The 27,226-nt window shown below is 41.9% G+C and overlaps 1 protein-coding gene across 1 annotated transcript in view; it reads left to right on the top strand.

The window, feature by feature from the left end:
- The first annotated feature begins 2,310 nt into the window (after positions 1–2,310).
- The window catches only part of TLK1 (tousled like kinase 1), a 127,357-nt gene continuing 102,441 nt past the window's right edge, over positions 2,311–27,226 (top strand). Inside the window, exon 1 of the mRNA XM_039913153.1 lies at positions 2,311–2,329. The gene's annotated coding sequence lies outside the window, so the exon portion shown is untranslated. The remainder of the gene's footprint in view (positions 2,330–27,226) is intronic.

The raw sequence follows: 27,226 nt of genomic DNA, 5'->3' as shown, positions 1-27,226 counted from the left end.
GAGGAACGTCTTTCTGACCCTCTTGATTTTTTTTTCCAAATGACAGTGATAGACACTGTGGCTCTGGCTGTGGCTAGCTAAATTTGACTACTCTCCAAAGTTTATCCAGATCCCAAGATTACTGCCTAATTGTTGAGAGAGGTCATATTGGAGTTGAGGAAGCATTTTGTGACTTATTCTTCATCACCATGGAGCAAACAAAAGATGTACATTAGGTCTGGCCCTGATCTACTTAGTCTTTTGCAGCCTTAGTAGAAATGTAACCAAGAACTCAGAGTTGGTGTTTGTGTCCTACCTTGCAGGTAACAGGAGTGTGTATACTGATAACATTTAGAAACACAAAATTCAAAGAATCAGAATAAGTCTCTTGTTGGCATGCTTAAATTACCAAACCATATCCATGGCAATAGGATGGCTACCATCAGAATTATTGTTTGGTAGGAATTCAATATCTGCAAGGTAGCAAAATAAAAAGAAAAGCTATGGAAAGACAAGCCTTCTCATATTTGCTTAAGTTAAAGAGCGGTGACAAAATTTAGTTGCTCAGTTGAAGATATTGAAATCAGTCAATCAGTGGTATTTATAAAAGCCCTTACTGTGTGCAGTGCACTGTACTAAGCACTTGGGAGAGTACAATACAACAGAATTACCAGACAAGTTCCCTGCCAATAATGAGCTTACAAGGTAAAGGATGTTGTGTAATACAATGTAGTGCCAAGATTATGTGTCATTAAAAGAAAATAGGATAGCTCTTAAGGAGGAATAGGAAACACTACTATTACCAATCTAGAGAAAAAAACAACAGGGTTTTCAGTGAGGTTTTGGCAAAAATTGGATTGAAGAAAATGAATGAGGCTATCCTAAACAATTGGGGATGAGGAATAATAGCAACATTAAGGATGCAAAGAGGAAAGACTGTGGGACTAGGGGACAACAGATCTGGGTTCCAATCCCAGCTTTGCCACTGGCCTTCTGTTTGATACTGGGCAAGCCACTGAACCACTCTGAACCTCAATTTCCTCATCTGTAAAGAGATAATAATACCTGTGAGTTCCATGTGTTAGAGGGACTGTGTCTGATAGATGATCTTGTATTTTCTATCTTAGTGTATAATTAGAACAGTGGTTGGCACTTAGTAAGGACTTAATACCATAATATATTCTAATTATTAGTTTAAAATATTCTGAATATTTTAATATTTTCATTAAAGGTAAGATGTTGAGATAGCTTATTGTGCTCAGGAAACCTGTCTGCCAATTCTGTGTACTCTCCCAAGCACTTGGTACAGTGTTCTGCATGTAGCGAGCACTCAGTAAATACCATTTATGATGCTGATGATGCCAGTCAACCTGTAATAAAGGGAATATCTCAGAAAGAGAGATACTACTAAGAGTCAATACAAGAAACAGAAGAGCAGAACATTTGAGAGGCTCACTTAAAATAGTTAAATCCTATAAATAAACTATTTGTTTAATGAAACCTGCCCTGCCTGGGCAAATTATTATTAGAAGAAACAGCTCAGGTCGATGGAGATGTCATTAAGTAAATAATTGCTTGAGGATATAAATATTACCCCCTTGGTCTGAAACCATCATTTGCTATTGCAAGTGAAACCTTGATAAAGCAAATTTATAAAATTCCCAAATCCTTGCTATAACAATAATAATAATAACTGTGGTACTTGTTAAGCACTTACTATGTGCTGGGCACTGTACTAAGCACTGGGGTGAATACAAGCAAATCCAGTTAGACAGAGTCCTTGTCCCACATGGTAGTTACAGACTCGATCCCCATATTACAGACGAGGTAAATGAAGCAAAGAGAAGTGAAGTGATTTGCCCAAGGTCACACAGCAGACAAGTGACAGAGCCGGAATTAGAACCCATGACCTTATGACTCCCAGGTCCAGGCTCTATACACTACGCTGTGCTGCTTCTCTTATGTTGTGAACTCATGATATCATATCCATGTGGGCATGTAGCCTACAATGTGGGTTTAGAGGGTGGTACAGCAAGCATCAGGTGCTTAATATAGTGCTCTGAGCACAGTAAGTGCTCAATAACTACCATTTTATTGATTGATTCTGATTGGCCTATTAGAGGCACTGGGAAACCTGAGGCCCTTCTGGATTGAAGAGGCTGCTCTGGAGGGCCCCCTCCCCCGACCCCACCCACTTTCAGCATTGTGACTACTTTGGTAGCTGATGCCTTGCTTAGGTCACACTTGTTTGTTAATAGCATGAAGGGAGCATGTATCTTTAAGAGTGCTTAGCTTGCAACAGGGAGTTTCACCATGATTTGCAGGCTGCTGTAAGAATCTTCAGTGGAAGGTACTATTTGAAGACAAAGAATTTACTATTTTAGTTATTTTGGAAGTCTAGTTGCAGTGGGCTATGATGCTTCTCTGGCTAGACAATTGGCTCATTTTGCACTTTTGGATGAGTCAAATTACTTAATTTTTCCTTAGCATCCCTCCCACCCTTCCTTAAATTGAATATAATAATATCTAGTGAGAATCATTTAGATTTACTTTGGAATTTCTTAATTTAAAGGTACAGTCTAAGTGTTGAAATCATTAACCATGCTCACGTAGAGTTAGAAGAATTTTGTCACATACACAAAGCTGAATTTTTGTGTTGGTCTTAGTAGTTATAGCAGAGAGGACTGTCCACTCAGGGCAGAAAGGTTTCACTCTAACTGAAATACTGGAAGAATAGTCAATCCATTCATTCATTTTGTGGTATCTATTGAGTACCTACTCTGTGTCTGGCACTGCTGATGGAGAAGAATACAACAACGGATAAATAAATGATCCCTAGCCCTCAAGAGGTTCACCACTGTCTTGTCTTCTGGGACAATAAGCTAACCAATTCTAATTGAAAAGCTGCCTTATAACAAAGAAAACTGCCATCTGTCACTTTGCTTGCAGGAAATACTGCTAGAGGCAGCTCGCCGGTTTCAGCCAGAACTTTTAGAACTAATGGTTTTTTGGTGCCATATGCACATAGTGTAATAATAGTAGGTTCTAGGCAAAGCTTGTCTATTAGGTTTCCATCCAAGGTACAAGCAGATGCCTCCGATTCTATTAAAAATTCTGTTTTCTTCACAAATCTGTACAGTGGCATGGAGTCCTCTTAATTCTTTTCAAGTGATTATATATTCCTTGTCATCCTTGTCCTCCCAGAATTACAACCTCTGTTAGAGAGCGATTGACCTTTCTTTGTGAAAGATGAGTACCAGATGCCTCCTTGGAAATTTGGCAGGTTGGAAACTTCTTCTTCGTTTCTTGCTCTTTTGATGTCTTCCAGATTTTTGTAAAAAAACAACAAAATGATTCATTTTCTTGCACTGGTTACAGAGCATATGGTATTGAATTATGTGTGGGTATGGACCTCTAGATCTGTCACAGTGCCGCTTTTGCAGATTTCTGCCTCGCTCTTCCTGGGTAATCCTTACCACTTCTGTTAGACCAATCACATTCTTTTCTTTGCATTCTTTTCATCAGCTTAACAAGTTCTAGGCACCATGGCCTCGAGTTTGGCAGACACTGGGCTCTGTGGGAGGAGAAGTCACTTCCTTTCCCCTCCTGCCCACTAGCACTGCAGGATTGCATGGCCCTGCTGCACTCAAGTGCCACCCCAACCGCGGTGTTGCTAACGGGGAGGGAGTAGGGGCAAGAGGCGAAGAATAAATGCAGCTGGGATTCTCTGGTTCAAGTTAACGGCTTTCCTGGCCATCCCACAGCTGGCATGTAGCCGAAATCAGTGCCCTGGACATTCACTAGGATGGCTTTAGAAGGGAACATCTTCCTCCAGACATGATGAAACATAGAGGGTTTGCTTAACATTTCCTCATCCACATCTAGTTGGCATCTTTGGGGGCTCAGGTAAATTTTTCAAGGTATTGCAGAAGACGCTTGATTTGTGTTGCTGCAGTTTTTACAGTTAACTAGGACCAAAGGGAAGGTTCCCATTCATTCAGCTCTGTTCTCTTCCTGGACCCAGGATAGGTTGTCCCCTTGGTACATACGGTGATCTTATGAGGACTGATGTCAGTAAGAGGTGAATCTTCTCCTTTTTCTTCCCCCAATCCTCCCACATGGATGAAGTGAAGCTAAGATGTGGTAAAGTTAACCCCCTTTGTTAGGGTTCAGAAAGACAGAGCTGCCCCAGCTGAACTGGGATGATTCTGCTGTCCAGCAGCTGTACTGCTAGGTGTCTCTGGCAAAGGGAAGAGCGCAGATTGTTGCCATGGATCCAGAGTGGCTCATCTCCCCTCTGCACTCTTGGGAAGAATGGAGCTGATTAAAGTCTTTGTTTATTCACTGAGCCTATTAGCCCAGAAATCAAAAATAATATAACCTGCCCTGAGAAAGCTTTATCCATCTATTAGATTGTTTTTAATGGTTCTTTCATCACAAACCTCGGGCAAGTTCCCTTTTTAAGTGAGTGTGAAAGTGTCTATTGTATATATGCACCTATGTATATATGCTGGCTGTCAGGTAGATCTGCACAACCGGTAACGATGTAGAGGCGTCATATTTTTGCTACGTTTGCTGCATGTAAATTGTGCTTTCTTAAGTAGTTACAGTCTCAGGACTGCAGGGAGCCAACATGAAGATGTGTAGTGTAACTTGATGAAACATTAAATGAAGCAGCTCAACAGAGGAATCTGTGTAGTGAATCAATCAATCAGTAGTATCTACTGAACGCTTACTGTGTGCAGAGCACTGTACTAAGCACTTGGAAAAGTTCAGTACAACAGTGAAAATATGAAGCCCTTATATGCATATGTACATAATTTTATGTATATGTTTATGTATATATATGTACATAGTCATGTTTACAGACTTGTAACTGTCCTCCACATTTAAAGATGATAGTAAAGGTGAGATTCCACCATGTTTACAAATGTGACTGAAAAACCTAGTGCATGAGAAGCAGCGTGGCGCAGTGGAAAGAGTACGGGCTTTGGAGTCAGGGCTTATGAGTTCGAATCCCAGCTCTGCCACTTGTCAGCTGTGTGACTGTGGGCAAGTCACTTCACTTCTCTGTGCCTCAGTTCCCTCATCTGGAAAATGGGGATGAAGACTGTGAGCCCCATGTGGGACAACCTGATTCCCCTGTGTTTACCCCAGCGCTTAGAACAGTGCTCTGCACATAGTAAGCGCTTAACAAATACCAACATTATTATTATGACAACATACGTTTGTGTGCTAAGATGGTCCCATGTTGTGCAGTTGTACTTGCTGCCTATAGCACCTAGTGTGGTGTTTGATCCTGATTCAAAATCTCTTGAGTCACCCTGGTCCAGAAAGGTGCAACCCAACCTGTCTGGCCTCTGACTGCATTCTCCCAGCCATTCTCTCCACATCATTATTTCTTCTTTCTTCCTTGCTTTTATAGTCCCTTCTCTCTCCTTTCCTCGTCCCCTTCCTCCCCCATGCTCGCACATTTTGTTTTGTTGTGGCCAGTTTCGGCATCCAGAAATTGTCTTAGGATCTTTGTAAACTTCCGGCAGCCAAACTTCTTAAGTGGCTGCCAGAGCCCTGGTCTGTGCATATTGTCAAATGCTTTTAGGTGGTCTACAAATACCAGGTAGAGGTCTTGAAGTCCTCTGAATTCTTTCTGTATCTGATAAGCTGCAAACGTCTTGTTCAAAGGGCCCTACTGTGATCTCTAAAGCCACACTGTCATTCTGGGAGATAATATCCTCGTAATGTTCTTTAAAAGGACATTATGAGGATTCATTAGACTATGCTTTAAAAGTGCTCTGAGCTGTTCTCCACAAATAGATGTTGTTATAATAATACATCCATTTCGCCTGCAATTTGACAGCAGTCTCCTCTCAACTATTCAGGGATTGGTGATCCCGTTTGTGGATTATCCTTCTCTTCTCCTTTCTGCTGCTATTTCACTGCTCATTAGCACCTCTGGCAAAGGGTTGGCAGGGAAAGGAAAAGGGCTGAAACGGAAATCAGTTAAGACTCCAATCCTTGTCGGCAGAACTGGAGAGAGTTTGGGTTGGGAAAGAGTTTTAAATTGCAGCAAAAGCCCTCTGTAACACACGGATGGAGGGACAGGAATATACCTGCATTATAATCAACCCATTTAAATGGCCTCTGCCAAGCCTCTGACCTCTCTGCCCTGCCAAGAGAACTGATGCTCACCCAGCAGGCTCTGTTCCCAGCTGGACCCCAGCTGGACCCCAAGAACCCTGGACCCCAAGCCCCCACCTGCCCCAGCCTGTAGCTATATGTGAGCCTCATGCAGGACAGGGACAGTGCCAGTGCTTAGTACAGTGCCTGGCACATAGTAAGCGCTCAACAATCGCCACAATTATTATTATTATCTCCCTGCCCCTCCCACCACTGTGAGCTTGATAACGGCAAGCCCATGTAGAAACAGGAAAGACAGGGAAGCCTGGGGCTTCAGGTCAGATCTGGAATATATCCAGAACCACAGTGTGACAGCCATGGTTACTCGGGCCTGGATTGAAACTTATGGGAGCCCTGAGCCAGGAACTCGCTGAGAGCCCCATGGACAAAATCCAAACAACAGTCATAGGCCTTTTTATGTTCTGACTGTGCAGTTGGTCATCCATTTGTACTCTTTCTAAGTAGGCAGCACAGAGTTTCCAAAAATGTTCTAAAAGAAACAGTTGGATGAGAAATTTTGAAGAAAAGTTTGATTTTATGATCAAAGTCAAGCTTAATGGGAAAGAAACTGCGGGGGCACAAATGAGGGGAGGGACTCAGTGTGACTGCACTGCTGGTCCACCAGCCACCAGACCCCAGAACCGCAGAGGAGGCTGATGAAACCAGGAGTGACAGCAGGAAGTTGTAGGAGAAGAACCAAGGACAGGATCAACCTCTGTGATCTCTTGGATCTTTTGGTGCCAAATATAAATGGCAAAAAGGGACAAATAACATCAGGCTCCAAATGAGAGGATTTGAGCTAATTGAACTGGGAAACACTTTCTGTGATAAGAAATGCCTGCTGGATTAGACTGCCTCCACTTCAGCAGATGCTAATCAATCTCCAGAGTTCAAAACTGGCAAGTCTTGTTAGGCAGGCTTTCTAATAGGGAGGAAGGAAAAAGCCGGGGTGGGGGGGGGGGGTGGGGGGATATTCCGTGCCTTGGATATCGCTAAGTGTGTATCTTATGTATAGCCTGCATTTAACTTGGGCATTTCAAAAGGGAAAGTCAGGTGGCTCTTCAAGGAGAGGGATCGTGGACGAGAAGATCACAAAACTATGAACCTTAGTGTGGTTATCCGTGAAAGGGAGAGTAATATATCTTTTAGGCTAACTGCTCACGTACAGCTGAGATGCTATCCTGTGTGGGGGGCATTCTGAAAAACATAAAAATATAAAGAAAACATGGAGGAGGTGAATTAAAAATGGTGGATAAACTTCAATACTAAAGTGTGGGGTTGTTAAGGTCTGTGGGTTAAGATCACCCAGGTATTAAAAGAAAGGTGAGAGTCATTATCTTTCCCAATAGCATGAGCACTGAAGATGAGTGATAATGAATCATTTTAGAATGAGGTGCTGTACTAGCAACATGGCCTACAAAGGTTTATTTAGGCTACAGAAGTATGAATGCATGTTTAAAGGCAGAGGGGAAGGAGGGAAGCAGTGTGACCTAGGGGAAAGAGCATGGGCCTGGGAGTCAGAGGACCTGGGTTCTAATCCCAACTCTGCCACTTACTTGCTAGGTGACCTTGAGCAAGTAACTTCTCTGTGCCTTAGTTTCCTCAACTGTAAAATGGGGATTTGATACCTCTTCTTCCTTCTACTTAGATTAGGTGCCCCGTGTGAGACAGGGACTCTGTCCAATCTAATTATCATCTATCTACCCCAGTGCTTAGAACAGTGCTTGATAAGTGCTTAATAAATGCTATAATTAATGTTAATAAATATAATTATCATTAGTATCCATCAAAGAGTGAGCAGTTGAAGAGGATAGTCAGGGAGGGAAGAAAAGTGGGCACGAATGTTTTTGAAGGTGAGACGATGGGTTCGAAGGTGCAAGTGGCTCAATCAATTAGTGGTATTTTTATTGAGCACTTACTGTGTGCAGAGCACTGTGCTTGGGAAAGTACAATACAATAGAGTAGGTAGACATCATCCCTGCTCATAAGAAGCTTACAGATTAGAGGGGGAGACAGACTTTAAAATAAGTTGTAGATGGAAGGTTAAATTTTTAAAGCAAGGGGGAAAAATCTCTTGAGAAATGGCCAAGAAGGATGAGCAAGCACATCGGATTTGGAGTCAGGAGACCTGGGTCCTAATCCCACCCTGCCACTTGGGCAAGTCACTCAAATTCCCTTTGCCTGTTTCCTTATTTGTAAAATGGAAAAAACTACCTGTTCTTTCTCTCTCTTAAATTTGTGAGCTCCATGTGGGGCAGGGATTGTGTCAACCTGATTGGCTTGTGCCTAGCCCAGAGTCTTAGCACAGTGCTTGGCACATGGTAACGTAATCTTGACAGCCTCTTTCTGTATTTAAAAGACAGCAGCTATCTGGATAGTTAATAACAGCCACCTCGAAGGTGTTATGGAGGTGTTTTTGAGTTTCAAAGAACATATGCTGAAAATAGGGAATTTAACCAGAAGATAGGAAAATACATCAGTATTCTTCAGGTCCAAAACTATTTCTGCCCCAGAGACGATAGTAGTGGACTATGCACAAGTGCCTTAGGAAAGGGACTCTGTGCTGTTTTCCTTATAGTCTGTCATTTGGACAGTGACTACAGCTGCTGTCTGTGAAATCATTAGCTGTTTGCAACCTCGGCGTCTTTTAGATACTTGGGTTCAAACCAAGCTGCCTACTCCAGTTGCTAACTGCCATTGCTATTGCTCACCAATCTCAGGTGCTGTATTATTCTAAATTATTTTTCCAGTGGTATTATCCCAGTGAAATGACTGAGTCTGGCCTTACTCTTGGGCAGAACCATTCAACACTATGAAAATGCTGAAGAGGTGATTTTCCCCATAGCTACCCTTCCAGTGGCCCCTGCCCAGCCAACTCTCAGCATGCACCAGAGCACAGCATAGTTGAGCTATTGCTACCCAGGAAGCTGAGCAAATCCCTGTGGTGCCAGGCCACTGGAAGGAACCTGGCAGGATTAATGAATCCTGTTAATGAATTGTACATCGCCTTGATTCTATTTAGTTGCCATTGTTTTTACGAGATGTTCTTCCCCTTGACGCTGTTTAGTGCCATTGTTCTTGTCTGTCCGTCTCCCCCGATTAGACTGTAAGCCCGTCAAACGGCAGGGACTGTCTCTATCTGTTGCCGACTTGTTCATCCCAAGCGCTTAGTACAGTGCTCTGCACATAATAAGCGCTCAATAAATACTATTGAATGAATGAATGAATGAAAGGATGAGGTTTCTGGGGAATGGTGATGCCCACCTCATTGCCCGACTCCTCTGGAAATGTGTTAAAATGCATGTTACCACAGGCTGGCCATATTAACAGATCCTCTCTGGGAGAAGAGCAGTCCACTCTCCCCCACACAGGGGATTATTGGGTTTATTCTCTCAAATCCTGGAAATATGTGAGACTCTGAAGCTCCAGAGACTTGGTACCAATGTCCAGAAACAACTGTCAGGGTATCCCAGGGGAAAGTGGAAGAAATTCTGGTGACCTCTTGTCCAACCAGCTCCAAATGGTCTGCTTTAACCTCAGATGGCCTCAATTTCACCATTTTACCTTATTCCTTACTTTTCAATCTTCAATCCAAAAAAGAAACACTATGAGGTGCAAAAACACTACTTTCTTAGTGCTTTCTCCTGTGGCATGACATAAACAATATGTCCCAGCTCTCAGAGCTGCAGAATTGCTCATCAGCATAATCAGAAGTGGGTAATCACTGCTCACAATCGTAGTGGCATAAAGGTTTTCCAATTCAAAGCAAGTTGGGATAAATTAAGAGCAGTGCAGGTAGATAGGGGTTTGGTGCTTATAAATAGGGTAAGAGGCTGAGTTAACCTAAGGATGCCACTAACTTGTTGCTGAAAAAGAAGAACACAAAGAAGACACATGTGCAGCTAGCTTCATTAGAAACCAAGTTTGGTAAATATCTTCTTCTCCCCTTCAGTGCAACCAAAAATATTCTGTGGAAGTTATGGTTTGCTGAGAAAAGAAAAGCAAACTTTTCTTCTTCAAACTTTATTACTTCTCAGGGCTAAATTTAAAAGGCTCATTCTAACTCCAGTTACCTCTTTTTAAGTGAAAAAGGTTACAGTAAAAATAACAAAAGTGACTGTAATGTTGAAATCAAAATCATATTTGAACAGGAAAAGATAGTTTGGAACAAATAGGGATCATGAAAACTTCTCAAGTGCCTCCCAGGTGCTTAGCTCTCTCTCTCTCTCTCTCTCTCTCTCTCTCTATGCACACACACATATATATAATGTACAAGATCGGGTAGGGCAAGGCACTGCGCACGCAAAATAGAAAAAGGTATAATTTGTTGTTGTTATATTGTAACTCTTCCAAGCGCTTAGTACAGAGCTTTGCACACAGTAAGCACTCAGTAAATACGATTGAATGAAGACGTTGGGATCCTTGATGGCCGTCCGGGCCCTTTCTCAATCTTTCTATTCCCTCCTGTCTTGCTTCCTTGCTCCTCTTGTCCTTTCTTTCCTTGTTCTCTCCTTTCTCCCTTTTCTGTAATATTTACTGATGATCCTAGTGACGGGGAAATTTTTATCATGTGTGCAGATGTAACTGAAAAAAACTCATGCATGACCGACAGGTCCTTTCTCACAGTAGATATGTAAAGGTCATCCTTTGCTGTGGCTCTTTCATTTGATGCCTGCGGTTCTCGAAGCCATTTGTTTATTTGTCTCTCGGTGTTCCTTGCTGTCCACAGTCTCTACTCTAAAATATCTCAAAGCCATTTTTCATTTCTCTCTTGATATTGCATCCTTCTCAAAATCTCCGCTCCAAAATACTTCCCCATTCCTGATTGCTGTGCACCAGGCTGATCTGGCAGCTGCTGCCATTTCCCAGCTGTTCACATCTATGCCACATGGCTTTCAGTTGTTTCACCATGTCTTAAAAATGTTCCTTCGGGTTCCTCTGCTTCCCAGCAGATGTGTGGCTATCCTGTATCGAGAAGGTCTTCCCTTGTTTCAAAGTGTGATCCAGGTCGGTGCTTGTAGATGGACTCTTCTCAACATCACTGCTGATTCCTTCTTGCCTTTTGATGGGGGAGGACACTGGTTAAGCTGCTCATGATGGAAGTTCCAAGATCAATTGATCAGTGTTATTTGAGAGTTCACTGTGTGTAGAGCACTGTTCTATGCGACAGAGTTGGTAGACATATTCACTGACTTAGCTTACAGGAGTTTACAGACTAGCAAGTCTAGCAAGATGATTATTATTATGGTATTTGTTATGTGTCAAACATTATTGTAAATGCTGAGGTAGACACGAGTTTATCAAGTTGGACACTGTCTCTGTCTCATGTGGGCCTCACAGTCTAAGAACATAACAGATAAAAAGTTGGATACCACCTCAGCTCTACAGACCTGTATTTCAATATGAGGCATGTTGCCATAGGGTCACCTAACACCACTGGCCAATTTGCTAAAGGATATGCCAAGCTTTTAAAAATGGTTTCTTTCTCCTTCTTTGTTTACCTTTCTGCCTGGATTATGCCTTTGAGGTGGTAGTGACTTCCTAAAGGGCCTCATATTTTGAGGGGCTCTGTAGGTTTCTCAGGGCCTCATCCTCAAAGGTGGAAAGCATATTCCAAAGAAAACTGTAGCAACGTTGCCATCTCTATATGGTTCACTCCTTGTCTGTGATGAGGTTGATCTGCGCTCTGCAGGGCCCCCAGGGAGGGGGATACAAGGCCAGGTAGATTTTTTTGGTGATGAAAAAAGAAGTCTTGATTTAGAGATAGACAGCACAGCACTGATTGTGCCCACTCCTCAGCTTGATCTCACATGTCACAGCACAGGTTTTTGTAGGCTTTCCATTTGAAGAGTTGAAAAGTGAAGATGCATTTCTTCTTCTGATGTAAGTACTTTTGTAACCTGAGTCCTTTTCACTAAACTAATTTTGGGGGTGGTTTTTCACTTTATCCGCAGTTTTGTTTGTTGCCTGGTACAAAGCATTTCAGAGAAATGCACATTTGCTATTTACTTCGGCTAGGGATCCTTGCTCCGCTAGGGCTGCTATGATAAGGCCTCAGGGTACTTCTGCTGGTGTCTTCATTCTTCAGGATCTTAGTGTTGAGCCTCTCGTTGGTTTGGATGGTGCTTTTTGTTACATCAATTGTAGATTTATGATAATACTTCAGATGATATTCAATTCTTTCTTTGCTACATCACACGGCTGCAGTGATCCATATATAGCTTTCAAGCACACTGCTGGACAATGCTATAACAAGTTGATGCCATTGTTTAGCCTCAGGGCATCTGGGATTCTTTCTCTTATTTGAGAGGCAAAAGGTAGATTGCAAGATGTGTCAGTCTCACAGAGTGGGAATAGACCATTACATTCTAGATATCCAATCCCACTGTGTCCTGCCCCCTGAACGAGCAGGAACAGCAAAAACGCAGGCCAGTTTTTCCCCCATACCCACCCAGCCCAGAGTCCCCCATCAGCCACTGCGGAGGGACAGTCGCCTCTGAAGAGAAGCAGAGTGGCTTAGTGAATAGAGTACAGGTCTGGGAGTCGGAAGGACCTGGGTTCTAATCCTGGTTCCACTTGTCGCTTGCTGTGTGACCTTGGATAAGTCACTTAACTTCTCTGGGCCTCAGTTACCTCATCTGTAAAATGGGGATTATTTGAGCCCTATGTGACACACGGACAGTGTCCAACCTGATTATCTTGTACCTGTGCCTGCACTTGGTACTGTGACTGCCACAAAGTGAGCACTTAACAAATACCATTTTTTTAAAAAAAAAAGAAATAAATGTCTGCTTTGAAATAATTCATACCAGTTCGGCAGCACCAGCACTCACTGTTTGACCAGGGAGGTGTTAGATACACTTCTGCCTTGCTTTCAACTCTGAATGATCCTTTAAAGAATTTTTGTTACTTTTTGTCTGTATTTATGAATTGGGAGGACATATGAGCAATGAAAGTAGGTTTTGCTTTTCAGCCAGACATAGTCATCAGGCAGAAACTTATGTTGATGGGAAGCGACTATCTAATTGCAAATACAACTCCTGAGAGATGCTGCTTTGAAAAGAGGTGGTTTTTCAGAAGGTATAGGCAGCCCCTGCTTCTATCCGATTTACTTCATCAAATCATCTTGGTTCTCTCAGTGCCATGATGTCAACCTCACATCTGGCGTATTCCTCAACTTGCGGTCTTCTTTCCTACCAAACCATCCTTCATTCTGTACCTAGTTCTCAACTCTTCCACCTCTGAACCCTCACTTGTGCTGTTCCTCCAGCTTGTAACTCCCTCCCTCCCCACATCAGACAAACCACAGCTCCCTTCATTCAGAACCCTCCTAAAATTCCACCTCTTCCACCAACCCTTCTCTGATTTAATTTCCTTGCACCCTAAGCCATCTCATCATCCATTCAACCGACTTTTGCACTTAGGAACTTATTTATACTCTCCTTGGCAGTCATGCATATAGGAGTATGAAATTAGTTTGATCATTCTGGTTGTAGATATTTTAATATCCGTCTCTCCCATTAGAGTAAAACCTCCTTATGGGCCGAGAACGTGCCGTGTCTTTATTCTGTTGTAGCACATGGCACTGTTCCAAGTAGGGAGTCAGTAAATGCTGCTGACACTCTTCTACCTTCTGGATGACTGTTGTTATCTATGCCACCTAGCCATTTAATGTGCCTTGACATGGTGGTAACTCTTTTTTATTACTATTATTAGTTTCTGTTGTTTAAAACACCAAGGGTAAAAACCTTCCAGGTGGCACCTTCTGAAGCAGGGTGGCCTATTGGATAGATCATGGGCCCGGGAATCAGAAGGACCTGAATTTTAACTTTGGCTGTGTGACCTTGGGCAAGTCACTTGTCTTCTCTATGCCTCACTTCTCTCATCTGTAAAATGGGGATTAAGACTGTGAGCCCATGGGGTTATGTATTATGGACCATGTCCAACCCCATTATACCTACCCCAGTGATTAGAACAGTGCCTGGCACATAGTAAGCACTTAACAAATACCACAATTATTATTATTATTTCCACCTTTTGGGCAGGCTTTCTACAGAAGCAGCATAACGTAGTAGCAGTCAGAAGGACCTGAGTTCTAACCCCGGTTCTGTGACCTTGGACAAGTCACTTCATTTCTCTGTGCCTCAGTTACCTAATTTATAAAATGGGGATTGAGACTATGAGCCCCATATGGGACAGGGACTGGTTCCAACATGATTTTCTTGTATCCACCCCAGAGCTTAGATGAGTGCCTGTCACATAGTAAGCATTTAACAAATACCACATTATTATTATTATTATTAGTCCCTCTTCTTTTTTGGGGTGAGCAGTGCATTCCTCAGTGGGATTAATCTGTTACCCAGGGTCTCAGTGACTACACCTATTCTTCAGCAAATGAGGAACCAATATCCACTGTGGGATAGGATGGAGCATAATCACCCCCAATTTGATTTGTTTTTCCAGTAGTGACAGTGGCTTGCCATGTGCTCCAGTGGCTGACCTTGTGTGGTATAAGATGACTGACCTGGGCTAAGAATAAAGCCTGTAGCTATTGCACAAATATCTTGATGGGTTCTTCTTAGCAGCAGAGAGTTGAATATGTGTCTATTACCCACTTCCATTGTAGAAACCTTTCGATGCTCATTTAAAAAAAGGCTCTTTGAAAATGACACACACAAAGATGGAAGGAAAGTGATTTGGATGCCGTGGTTAATTTAAATTCTCAGAATGTCAAACTCCATTTTAAGTCTCCTTGACCAAAGTTTTACCGGGGCTATAAGTCAGGAGAGGAATTTATTATTATAATGATTCTACCTCTTGTTCCTTTTTCTGCTTATGCTCTTACTGAGATGCTTTGAGCAATTAATTGGACAACAGGAGGGAGAAAGAGAAGTAGCCAGTGGTCTGAGTAATCCACAACCTAGATAGTCAACCTTGAATAATCAAAATCTGACTAAAACCAGAAGGAAAGTGAAACACGCTTAATTTCATTTTTCTAACACATTTCTGGCATATTTTATGTTTATTTTACAGTTTGGAAGCTTGCTTGCCCAGAGTATCCGTAACATACAATTTTTCAGAAATTATTTTTTCTGTTAATTATGGTTCTAAATGCTTACTTGGTGCCAAGAACTCTGCTAAATGCTGGGGTAGAAGCAGTGCTCCTGAGATTGGACACAGTCTCTGTCCTCACAATCTAAGAGGTAGGAGAGCAGGAATTTTATCTTGATTTTGTAAGTGAGGAGACTGAGGCCCAGAGGAAGGCTATGTGATTTACCCAAGGCCTCCAAACAGGCCAGTGGTAGAGTTGGGATTGTAGCCCTGATTTCCCGAAACTCAGTCCCCTTCCCTTTCCATCGGACTACACTGCCTTCTTCTGGGCCACATTCCATTTCAAGGAGTCATTCATTACCCACAGTTGCCAACCCCTCCATGTCAATGGTATGCCTCACGCCCACCAGTTAATTCTCTGGTGTGGTGGTGGCTTTTTTCTTTACCGCTGCCCAATGGTGTATGGAGACATCAACAAAAACCTAATTAAGTCAGCTTATTCCAGACCACTGGAATACCCACATTGAAGATATGAAGACAATGGCATCTAAATATCCAAAGGTTATTATTGTGTGTCTTCTCTCAGAATAATGCTATGCTTTGAAATTTCCATAGAATCCATTCTAACTTCCCAGCATGACTTCATTTTCTTCCATGGTGACCTCTGCTCAGAAGGAAGAAAATCTTAGTCTCTTTTCATGCATTGCACACATCATATTTCCATTCGACTGCGGAGAAAACTTTTGTCTGTCTATCGTGTTTTTCCTCTGTATAGTGAATGATCAGGTTCTGTTAGATATTTCAAAAGGCAGGATGGGCTCAGTTTCTGCTTGGCTCTCATCAGATAAAATTGACTCCTTGGGCATGGGTGCTTTTTTAATCAGAGCCACACAGTTTTCTTCTTTCAAGGTGTTAATTTTAATCTATAATGAGAAAATGTGATTTGCTTTAAATGTGAAATCAAAAGGAATGAATTTGCAAAGCATTTCTAAAGAGCAAAAAAGGTAAACTCTTGTGTTTCTATTTTAATTTACAATTATTTGCTTAAGGGTCAAACTGTAGGGACTCTGAGGTGATCCTCCCTGTGCTAGACAGACCCTTCTTATACGACTCTACCCAATTCTGGATTCCACAGCTACTAAAAATGGACATGCAAATTGTGGATAGGATTCAGCAGAATCACAAAAATGAGTAAATGTTGAAAGCAAAGCCTAGGAGCATAATGGAAGTAATTGGAATTTTTCATTTTGGGGAAAATGAGAGCTAGAGGGGTGACTTCAAATGGTCTTCAAGGGTAGGAGGAAGAAAGGCTTTTACCCAGAAGATAGTGAGCCACTGTTCCCATTTCCAAGGATTGTAGAATGAGCGGAAAGAAGCTCAGACTGCAGTAGGAAGTGAGATGGGGTTAGACATAAATGAGATATAACATACAGTTTCCTAAAATAATTGAAGGTTATTGAACGCTGAAAAGAGATGAGGGGAAACTGTGGTATCACCTTCACCCTAGATCCTTAAAAATAGGCTGGAATTCTTTGGTATGTGATAATACCCAAGCGAAAACTAGAGGGGAATGTTCCTCTCCCTTTTGCCCTTTCTCTTATTTACACCTGAGACATTTAGCACTTACCTAGAAATGAGAGTGTCACAATCTTGGACTGGAAAATTAGTCTTTGTGGATAAATTAGTCTATGTCACAATGTATATATTCTGTGGTTTAAAGGGGGTCAACCAGTCTATAATTACTGGGATGGTTTATTTATGGTTTTGAGGGTTTTTTTGTTTTGTTTTATTTTTGATATGAGTGAATCCTAAATTTGCCCTTTTGTGGTGTTTCAGGACTTGAGTGAGAACTGTCAATCACAGGCCCTCCCTTCTTCTTTCTGGAAACAGCCAACTTCATTCCCCTGGCTTCCAGTACTTCTGCTGCCTCCCCTTCTGTCACGGTGGTAGGCTAGGACTGGTTTTGTGTGTGTGTGTGTGTGTGTGTGTGTATGCACACACGACGATTTCATTTTTCCAGGGTATGTGTATGTGTGTACTTGTTTCGTTTTTCCAGTGTGTGTTTGTGTGTCTGTGTGTTTGTACTGGTTTCATTGTTCCAGGGTGTGCTAACACACTGAACAAGTGCAATTCACTATTTTGTCCATTTTTCAATGAACATCTTCAAGTTGGCTCTTTCAGTGATGTTCAGAATAGAATGTTTAAGAGGAGTTCAGAGAAGTGTTTCTGGTCAAGAGAAAGGTTGGTCTCTGATACTGATACTTCATGCCAGTTGAACGGGAAAATGCTAGTCTGGTTTAACTCGGTGGCGTATCTGATGGTGTCTGATGGAAACCTCTGTGAATCCCTTTGTGTTATTTAAATCCTAAAAATTTGATGTTTTTTAAAATTAAAAATATAGACTGAGCAAATTCACTTTTCTCTATCATTTTGAAACAAACAAAATTAAATTATTTTTTAGTCATTATTACTAAAACATTACTAAGCTTCAAATTATTTTTTTTTTGCTAGAAGTTGAATTGTTCATTATAATTAACTTTCCTTTCCTTCTTCCTTTGTGGAATACCAGACTAATTTATTGGTAGACATTTCAACATCATTAAATCATTCTATATTTGAAAGTTTAATAAATTAGATGCAATCAAGTATTTGTAATAGAGGGCCATTGAAGCAGCTATGTTAGCAGTTGTGTTATTATAGCTCGTGGGCAACAGACTGGAGGTATCTACATAAAAAAACAGTGGAATTGCAGCTATAATAATAATGTTGGGATTTGTTAAGCGCTTACTATGTGCCGAGCACTGTTCTAAGTGCTGGGGTAGACATAGGGGAATCAGGTTGTCCCACGTGGGGCTCACAGTCTTCATCCCCATTTTACAGATGAGGGAACTGAGGCACAGAGAAGTTAAGTGACTTGCCCACAGTCACACAGCCGACAAGTGGCAGAGCTGGGATCCGAACTCATGAGCCCTGACTCCAAAGCCCGTGCTCTTTCCACTGAGCCACGCTGCTTCTCTATCAACCATCTATCAACCTATCAAGATATCAACCACCACTTCCAAGTGGTCAGGGAAGGAGGACACAAGGACAAGGATGTTTCTTTCTTCCCCTATGTAATCAATCCATCAATGGTATTTATTGAATTCTCACTGTGTGTGCCAAGGAGTGTACTAAGCACTTCAGAGAGTATAAAAAAACAAACCAGCATTAGTAGACACGTTCCCTGCCCACCAAGAGCTTACAGTCTAAAGAGGGGGGGACGGATGGACAGATGTTAAAATACATAACATACCATAATACCTACATATTAACATACACAAATTATGGCTAAGAACATAAGTGACGTGGGGCTGAGAGTGAGATGACTCAAGTGCTTAAAGGTTACAGATCGAAGTGCATAAACAACGAAGAAAGGAGAGCTCTAGACTGTGAGCTCGTTGTGGGCAGAAGATGTGTCTGGTATTGTATTGTACTCTCCCAAGTGCTTGATACAGTGGTTTGCACACAGTAAGTGCTCAATAAATATGATTGAATGAATGACTGAATGAGAAGGAGTAGGAGAAAGAAGGGCTTACTCAGGGAAGGCCTCCTGGAGGAGATGTGATTTTAATAGAACTTTACAGGTGGGGGGAGTGGCAGTCTGTCATGTATGTAGGGAGAGGGAATTTCAGGTCAGAGGGAGGATATAGGAAAGGTTAGCAGCAAGGTCAAGGTACAGCGAACAAGTTGTCTCCAGAGGAGCAAAGTATACAAACTGGACTGTGGTAGGAATCAGCAAGGTAAGGTAGAAGGGGGCCTCAGACACACCCACACCCACCCACACCCACACACACACTCTCTCTCTCTCTCTCTCACTCTCCTCTCTCTCTCTCACTCTCCTCTCTCTCTGAGTTATCTACTCAGAGGTCTTCAGTATGAAGTAACATGGCAGGAGAAGGCAGGCGATGGTGCCACCAGAGCAGTTGTCTCTGGCTAGACCCAGTTCCTAGCTTGGATCTCATAGAAACTCTGGAGGAGGGGGTGGATTTGAGGTGTTGGCTGCAGTCAGTTGCTGCTCTGCTGCTCCACTCAGCAGGTGGACTCCTGCTGCCATCATCTTCTCCCTGGATTCTGCACTGGGAATTCTGGACAGCTTGCAGTGATAGCGGGGATGGCATCAGAGGAAGCAACTTCAACTAATCTGAATTAATGAAGCTTTCCTTTCTGGGGAGGACTTTGGACAGTTGTGATCTGCTTCCAAAGGTGACCAAACCGGAGAAAATTAAGTTAAAGTCAAGTCATATAGAATTCTGTAAGACAAATAAAAACTTGACATTAAAGATAATTAAATAATGGAAACAGACTATCCAGAAGGGTTGTGGAATCTCTTTCCCTCAAAGCCTTTTTTAAAAGAAAAGCCATAGTTTAGGTATTTTTCTTCAAGGTGGTGTGAAGTTAGTCCAGGTGGTCCCTCAGGCCTCCTTTGATGTTATGGCAGCATCATCAATATGTCTTCATTTACCAAAAAAGCCTTAATTTTTCAAGGTTCTGGGATTAGAGGAGGTAAAGGGTTTTGACTCTAGGTTTTCTTTCTCAAGATAATTTTATTGTGAAAAACTGTCTGTTTACGTTCTATAGCAGTGGGTGATTTGATTTGTGATTTGAGTTTCAGGTCTAGGAGCAAGACTGCCGGATTCTTTTCCCAGTTATGTATGATATGTGACCTTGTGAAAAGGTTAAGAAAATAAATTTATCAGTTAAAAGAAATTTTAGCCGGCTCACAACATTTTCATCAGACCTTCCCAAACTTACCAAAGACATTGTGATGGCAGGTGAACGTTTCAGAATTGTTTTGAAATCAAGGTGATCTTGGATGTAAGACAACTCGTCTAAAATATAGTGTTCAGATTAAAAAATAATTGATTTCTTTATTCACACTTACCTACACTTCTGGAGTGCCTGGCTCCTGTCTCTGAAGTCATCACTCATTACCTTTCCCATTTTTCCTTCAACTGACACGCTGTATATTCCCCCCACCTCCTTTTGAAATTTTATTTATGCCTTTATCAGCAGGCAGATAGAGGCTTAGTTTGAGAAAGTAATTAGGAGGTGAAACATAAATGGAGGAGGGACGAAATGAGAGAAAATGAATGTGAATGAATTATTTTTCTAAAGACCCATCATTTTTATTTATTGTATGAACTCTAGACAAACTTAGGTTAATACTTTAAAATCAGCTGTATTTGCTTTGATTTACTGCCACGCATTTATCAGACAGATTAGAAATTAGAGAAGAATGAGTCCCAGTTGACCTTTGCACTGCTTTGGTTAGGTGATAGTACCATTTAGTGTATCACTTTTCACATGTCATACCCTTAATATCTGTTCCTGCCCTCCAGGTTCCTTTGTAATTTTAGTCCAGAGTTCATGACATTCATTACAGCCTCTATTCCTTCAAAATGAGCTTTCTTTCTTCTCTAGCTCACATCACTCAATTCACTTCCTAGTAAATGTTAAAATCCTCATTTATGGCTGTGTTTCAAACAAGTGGGAGAGTGGCCTTTAAAATTCTAGTCAGCATAATCAAATCTGATGGCAGTTCAACAACATATTCTTCCATTAGATCTCACTTTTTACCTTACAGAGGAGGATGGAGGGAAATATGCCCAGTTTTACATGAGATATTTTGCTGCGCTACACAAAGTGACTTTAACCACATTCCCCTGAGTCTTTTGCTGCACTTTGGGTTTTTAGTTGGCTGTGAAAAGTAAGTGTGTGTTTGTGTGTGTGTTTGTGTGTGTGTGCACGCACCCATGCACAAGCATGGTGGAATACATCAAACAGTATATTTCTACTACTCTCTGGGTCATCCTGCAAACCTAATAGAACTGACAGAGTAATGCTTTGGCCCTTCGACCTCTAACCTCTGCTTTGCTGGGGGCATCATTGTAGGGATCACTAAAAATATGCTCAGGAAGATCTTTGAGTGTAAGGGTTTCTTCCCTGGTGAGACTCATACATGACTTCAGTTTTCTTTAGGCTTATCATTAGTCCATAGTACTGGACAGGTTCTGCAATATGGTTCAAATTTCTTTGCAAGTGTGCCTCTAGGGCACAGTCATCCTCATAAAGCAACTCCTGGGTGACTGTCTTTAGGATTTTTGACAATGTTTTTGTAGACTGTTGAGTTGAAAGAGTCTCCCAGAGGATCAGCAGTGTATTGTAATTCCAGTTTCCAGGTCCCTTGTTGCATCCTCCAACACTGTTGTGTAGACCTATTCTATAGGCTATGGAGAACAGGTGTATTTGAAAGAGAAAATACTACAAAGGCGTTCTATTCCTATACTGTTCCTCTTGCTTCCACCCGCCTCCCTTAGCTGGACATGTGGCTAATGAGAAGCAGCATGGCGTAATGGATAGAGCACAGGCCTAGGAGTCAGAAGGTCATAGGTTCTAATCCCAGCTCTGCCTCTCATCTGCTATGTGACCTTGGGCAAGTCTGGTGCTAACCTTCTCACTGTACCTTGATCTCGCCTGTCTCGCTGCCGACCCCTGGCCCACGTTCTACCACTAGCCTGGAACACCCTCCTTCCTCAAATCTGCCAATCACTCTTCCCTCCTTCAGAGCCCTACTAAAAGTGCACCTCCTCCCAGAGGCCTTCCCAGACTAAGCCCCGTTTTCCTCTGCTCCCCCTCCCTTCTGCATCACCTCTACTCGCTCCCTTTGCTCTCCCCGTCTGCCTCACAGCACTTATGTATATATCTATGATTCTATTTATATCGATACCTTTTTACTTGTTTTGATGTCTGCCTCCCCCCGCCACACTGTAAGCCTGTTGACTCTCTTTATTGCTGTATTGGACTTTCCAAGCGCTTAGTACAGTGCTCTGCACACAGTTAACGCTGAATAAATACGATTGAATGAATGAATGAATGAAAGTCACAACTTCTCTGTGCCTCAGTTACCTCATCTCTTAAATGGGGATAGAGACTATTAGCCCCATGTGGGATGGGGACTTTGTCCAACCCAATTTGCTTGTATCCACCCCAACGCTTAGTACAGTGCCTAGGACATAGTAAGTGCTTAACAAATGCCATTATTGCTATTAATAATGATGAATAGCAGTGATTTGGGGATACCAGTGGGCAAGTGTTCACCCCTGGCTTATCCCAGGGAGATATTCAGAACTCACTAGGAGAGCAGCAGGTGGAAGTAGCGAAGTTGCTGCTCTTAAGCCCCTCCACCACCTGCTCTTCAGTGTGCATGCTGGAATTTCCAGTAAATTTCCATTCTGGCACTGAATCCTTTTGAGAATGACTTTCTTTTTGCTGAATGATGGCTAGATCAGGAAGATGCCTAAAAGATCAATTGTGACATGACTCTGTATTCATGGAAAAGAGGAAGAAGAAATAAAAATGAAGGGAGAGGGAAAGAGGGAAATCAGAAAAAGTTAGAAAAGATGTCTCCAGGGGGCTGTCTGTCATCGAAAGGGGAAAGGGAAGCAGGAACAAGAGGAGGAAAGTTTAGAAGGAAATTTAGCTTAGTGGAAACTACAGTCAGGAGTCAACAGTTCTAGGTGCAACCCTGTCCCCGGCCTGCTGTGACCTTGGGCAAGTCACTAAACCTTTCTGTGCCCCAGTTTTCTCTTGCAGTGCCACAGAGATGATGTGGGGTTAAAAATGAGGCCACTCATATAAAAGCATTTTGGAGAAATTCAAGGCATTAGGTTTGGTGAGCTTAATACGAAAGAGAGGGTTTATAAACTGATGGAGTTCAAGGGTTTGGATTATCAAAAAACAAAGACATACGGTTTGAATCAACAATGTTTAAAAGAGAACTACTACCAGAGAAATTAGTCAAAGTGTTCACACACACACACACACAAAAGGAAGTATCATTGATTGGGTGGCCACATCCAAGCACCATGGTAGCAGACAAATGGCTGGAAAGATTAGGACAGGGGACACCCTCTTGGAGGGCCATCTATTGTTTACTGTACCTTTATTCACCTGCTACTGCCCTGTGCTATTTTGTGCTTCAGAACATGGTGTCCATTTGTCAGACTTTTGTGAGGGTGTGTTTGGGTGTCTCTGCTTTCCTTTGACCCTTTAACTCCCCCTTCTTTACTCCTCTTACATCTGTTCCAAGTGCTTGTCTCTCTGTAACATCTATTTTGTACCATGCATTAGAAACTGATTATTTCAAAGGACTTCGAGGATAATCCATTTATCTATCCTCTGGCCAATGTGACTTTTTTGAAAAAGGAAGTTTCATTCAATTTTAATTAGGGTCAAGGTCAGGTACTTAGACTATACGGCTCATTTTCCCAGGAGCCAAGAGAACGGCTTTCATCAGATGTAGAAACAAACTGAACCATATTTGGATGCCTATGATTCCAGGGACACATCATAAATTCCAAAGCCTCCAAATGGAGCACATGCTCCATGTCCTTTCCAAAAATGAGAATTAGTGGTTGTATTCATCAGAATGTGATTTCTTTATGAATTTAAATCATAGCATGTGGTGTTTCCCTACAACCTACAAAATATCAATTTCCTAATGCAAGGAACAGAGAAGTTGTTTTTTGGAGGCTCGAATTCACATAGCTATTCAGTCAATCAGTGATATTTATTGAGTGGTTACTGTGAGTAGACCACTATACTTAGTGCTTGGGAGAGTAGAGTATAACAGAATTGATGGACATGCTCCCTGTCCACAATCAACTTACAGTCTAGAGGGAGAAATGGCTGGATAAATGAACTTTGGGCTCCAGCTCTGAGACCACTAAGCTGCTCATAGGACAGGTGTCCTAGAATTGCAGATGTAGAGCTCTGTAACCACAGTTTTGAAGTGGGAAAACTGTGGGAGGAATTACACCTGCCCTACTAGTTAGTGTTCATGCATCCCACCAATTTCTAAGCAAGAGTAAAAGGAAACTGATGTGCCATCAATTTAGGTTGCATTTTTTTTTCTTTTCCTGCAGCATAGGACCAGAAGACTTAAGGCGTCTTTTTTTGAAATTGCCCATCCCAGAAGGACTATGACCAGAAGAGCCAATGTGACTAATTTCCACCTCTCTCATCTGGTCACCCCGTCAGCCACCCTTACCACTTATGAGTGTCACTGATTTACTTATTCCTCTTAACCATTTATTTTTTGTGTATTTTTGATACTGTTTGTAACTGCTTCCTGTTTCCATTGCATGTGTTGCTCTCTGTGTCTGTCTGTCTTCCCTGGGCAGTGCCTTAGGGCACACTGGGGGCTTTAACTTTCATTATATGCGCCCATACACCCGGTATAGTACTCTGCACACAGTAGATGTTTAGTAAATGCAAAATGAGAGAATAACTTGCCTGAAGAACACCCCTCAGACATGCCAGGAAGAAGTTGAAATCTAAGAACCAATGCTTGACTTTCCAAAAACCAGAAAAGTGGGAGCAAAAAAAAAGCCCCGAAGGCACACATTTCTGAAGAAAATTTTCTTCTAGTGGTTTACCTAACTTTAGGTCTTGATAATCTGGGAGATTCTTGTTGGAAACATGTGGTCTCTTGGTTCTTGCTCATTGGATTCCAGAACTTGTTTACATTTGGCCAGACAGGGTAGCTCCAATCCTTGCAGGGGAGAGTTGAGCAAGTCTAAAGTGAAAGAGAGGACACTGCAGGATACTCTTCTTTGGTTCAAACTCGCCAAACCCAGAAGCAAACACTGAATACACAAATGGGTCCTACGTAAATATTTTTTGATGATGATGCATGTTCTGTTTGAAATCATCTGAAGATTGTTCTTTTCATTTGCTAAATTTGAATTGTAAATGGCTGAGCCGCAAAAATGAAACAGTTTTGATAACGGCTTTTTATTTTGGCAGAAAAAATTACAATAGGGAAGATTAGTTGTTGACTACCACTAAATGGCATAACGGAAAGATGTGTTTTCAAAGAGGGTAGAAACCCAGCGAGCAAGAAAAGGGATGTTCTTCCAAAAATGTTCATGCAGCAATATTATGATGGTATTTTGGTATTTTGTTAAGTGCTTACTATGTGCCAGGCACCGTACAAAGTGCTAGGGTGGATACATGGATACAAGCAAATCCCGTGTGCTACAGTTGACCTATCAATTAGTGGATTGACAGGCTAAAGTCTGCCTTCCTGGGTAAACATCTTCCTTCACCTATCTGTCACATTCCCACCTTTAAGTACCTTTCTTTGATTTCCTAAGCCCCACACACCCTTCCCATCCCCTCATTTCCTTCCACCCTTCAAACAATTCCTGAAATTATACATTCTGTGGGCCCTTTTTTATGGTATTTGTTGAGTGCTTACTATGTCAAGCACTGTTCTAAGTGCTGGGGTAGACACAGTTTAATCAGGTCAGACAGATTCCCTGTTCCAGATGGGGCTCACAACTGAATCCCCATTTTACAGTTGAGGAAACTGAGACCCAAAGAAGTGAAGTGACTTGCCCAAGGTCACACAGCAGGCTATTGGTGGACTTGGTATTAGAACCCAGGTCCTTGGAATCCCAGGCCCATGCTCTTGCCACTCACTAGGCCACACTATTTCACACTTTTCCACATCTTCAAAGGTCACCTTATCCAGGAGCTTTCCCCAATTTGTTTTTCTCCTCTTCAGGTTACATTCTCCCAACTACCACTTCAGTGCTTTTGCATTCATAACCTTTTGTACATATTGATTTGCATATGCTACTATTTAAGCACTTCTTCCTCCAATCTGTAAATTAATTTATGTCTAAATTCTTTGTAGATAGGCGTTGTGTCTCCTATCTCCAGTTTTCTTAGCAGCTTTGACACCTTTTCTTAGCTTCCTTCTTGCCTTCTCCTCCCCCAAAATTTATCCTTGGGGACATCATTTTCCATGTGATTGTTCTTGACGATCCCTTTGCCACCTGTTCTTCTCACTCCTCAACTCCACCGATTTTCTCTTTCTTTACATCTCATTTTTGGACACTCACTTCTATTCACTAGTCACTGAACCATCTGTAACCTCACTGACGCTGAAATCCCATTCTCCACCCACAGCCTACCTCCTAGCCTGCCTTCTCTCCTTCCTGCCTGATTTAAGGTGTGTTTATAATATTTTAATGGGTTATAGTTTCCACCTATTTATGGTGAGTAGCAGACACAAACACCCTGCAACTTTTTAAGTGATTTTTAAAGTTTTCTATAATTATCATGGAAATATGATTAGCACTCTCAAAGGCTATTAAAGAGTCGGCCACGTGTATAAAACATTCCAAGTATGTGAAATCCAGAGAACCGTATGAGGTCAGTGTGACAGTAATGCCCCTTATTGTTTAATCTCCCAAACAGGTGGTGTTCATGAGAGCAGAGAGAAAGGACTGCGTCTCCTGTCTATTTTAAATTTGATCAGTGCTCTTATAGGTCAAGGAGAGATATCATCCCCTATTCAAAATGACCACCTGAATAGGTGTGAAAAGAGAACAAGTATTGGAATTGCTTACTGCAGATAAAGTTCCTTAGTGGATATTCTCAGGCATTTACAAAATATTTAAGTGTCTCTACCTTTGATGTGAGCATTGTTTTTCATAAGCACAAAGGCCAGTATAGATGGCAATACTTGAAACCACTGCCCTATAACAGCAGTGACACTGGAAAACAAAGAGTTGAATTGTTGCTCATTAAAGAGGTACACCCCATTACACTGTCTGAGTTGTTGAGAGACAGTGGATATTGGAAAAATGGAGGTCATAAGAATAAAAGAAAAGTTATACTAGTTGAGACCAGAGGTCCTCCCTCGATCACCATCAAAATAGTTTATTAAGCATTCTTTTGCATACCAAGCACTGTCTTAGGTGCCGGGGAAAGTACAATGAAATCAACATCATCACCCCCACCCTCATAATAATAGACATGGTATTTGTTAAGCGTTGATTATGTGCCAGGCTTTGTAGTAAACACTGGGGTTGATACAGCCAAATCGAGTTGGACACAGTCCCTGTCCCATGTGGGGCTCACAGTCTCAAACCCCATGTTACAGATGAGGTAACCGAGGCACAGAGAA

Source organism: Ornithorhynchus anatinus, chromosome 9, assembly GCF_004115215.2.
Source record: "Ornithorhynchus anatinus isolate Pmale09 chromosome 9, mOrnAna1.pri.v4, whole genome shotgun sequence".
Taxonomy (NCBI): Eukaryota; Metazoa; Chordata; class Mammalia; order Monotremata; family Ornithorhynchidae; genus Ornithorhynchus; species Ornithorhynchus anatinus.
This window is presented reverse-complemented; position numbering and strand designations above follow the sequence as displayed.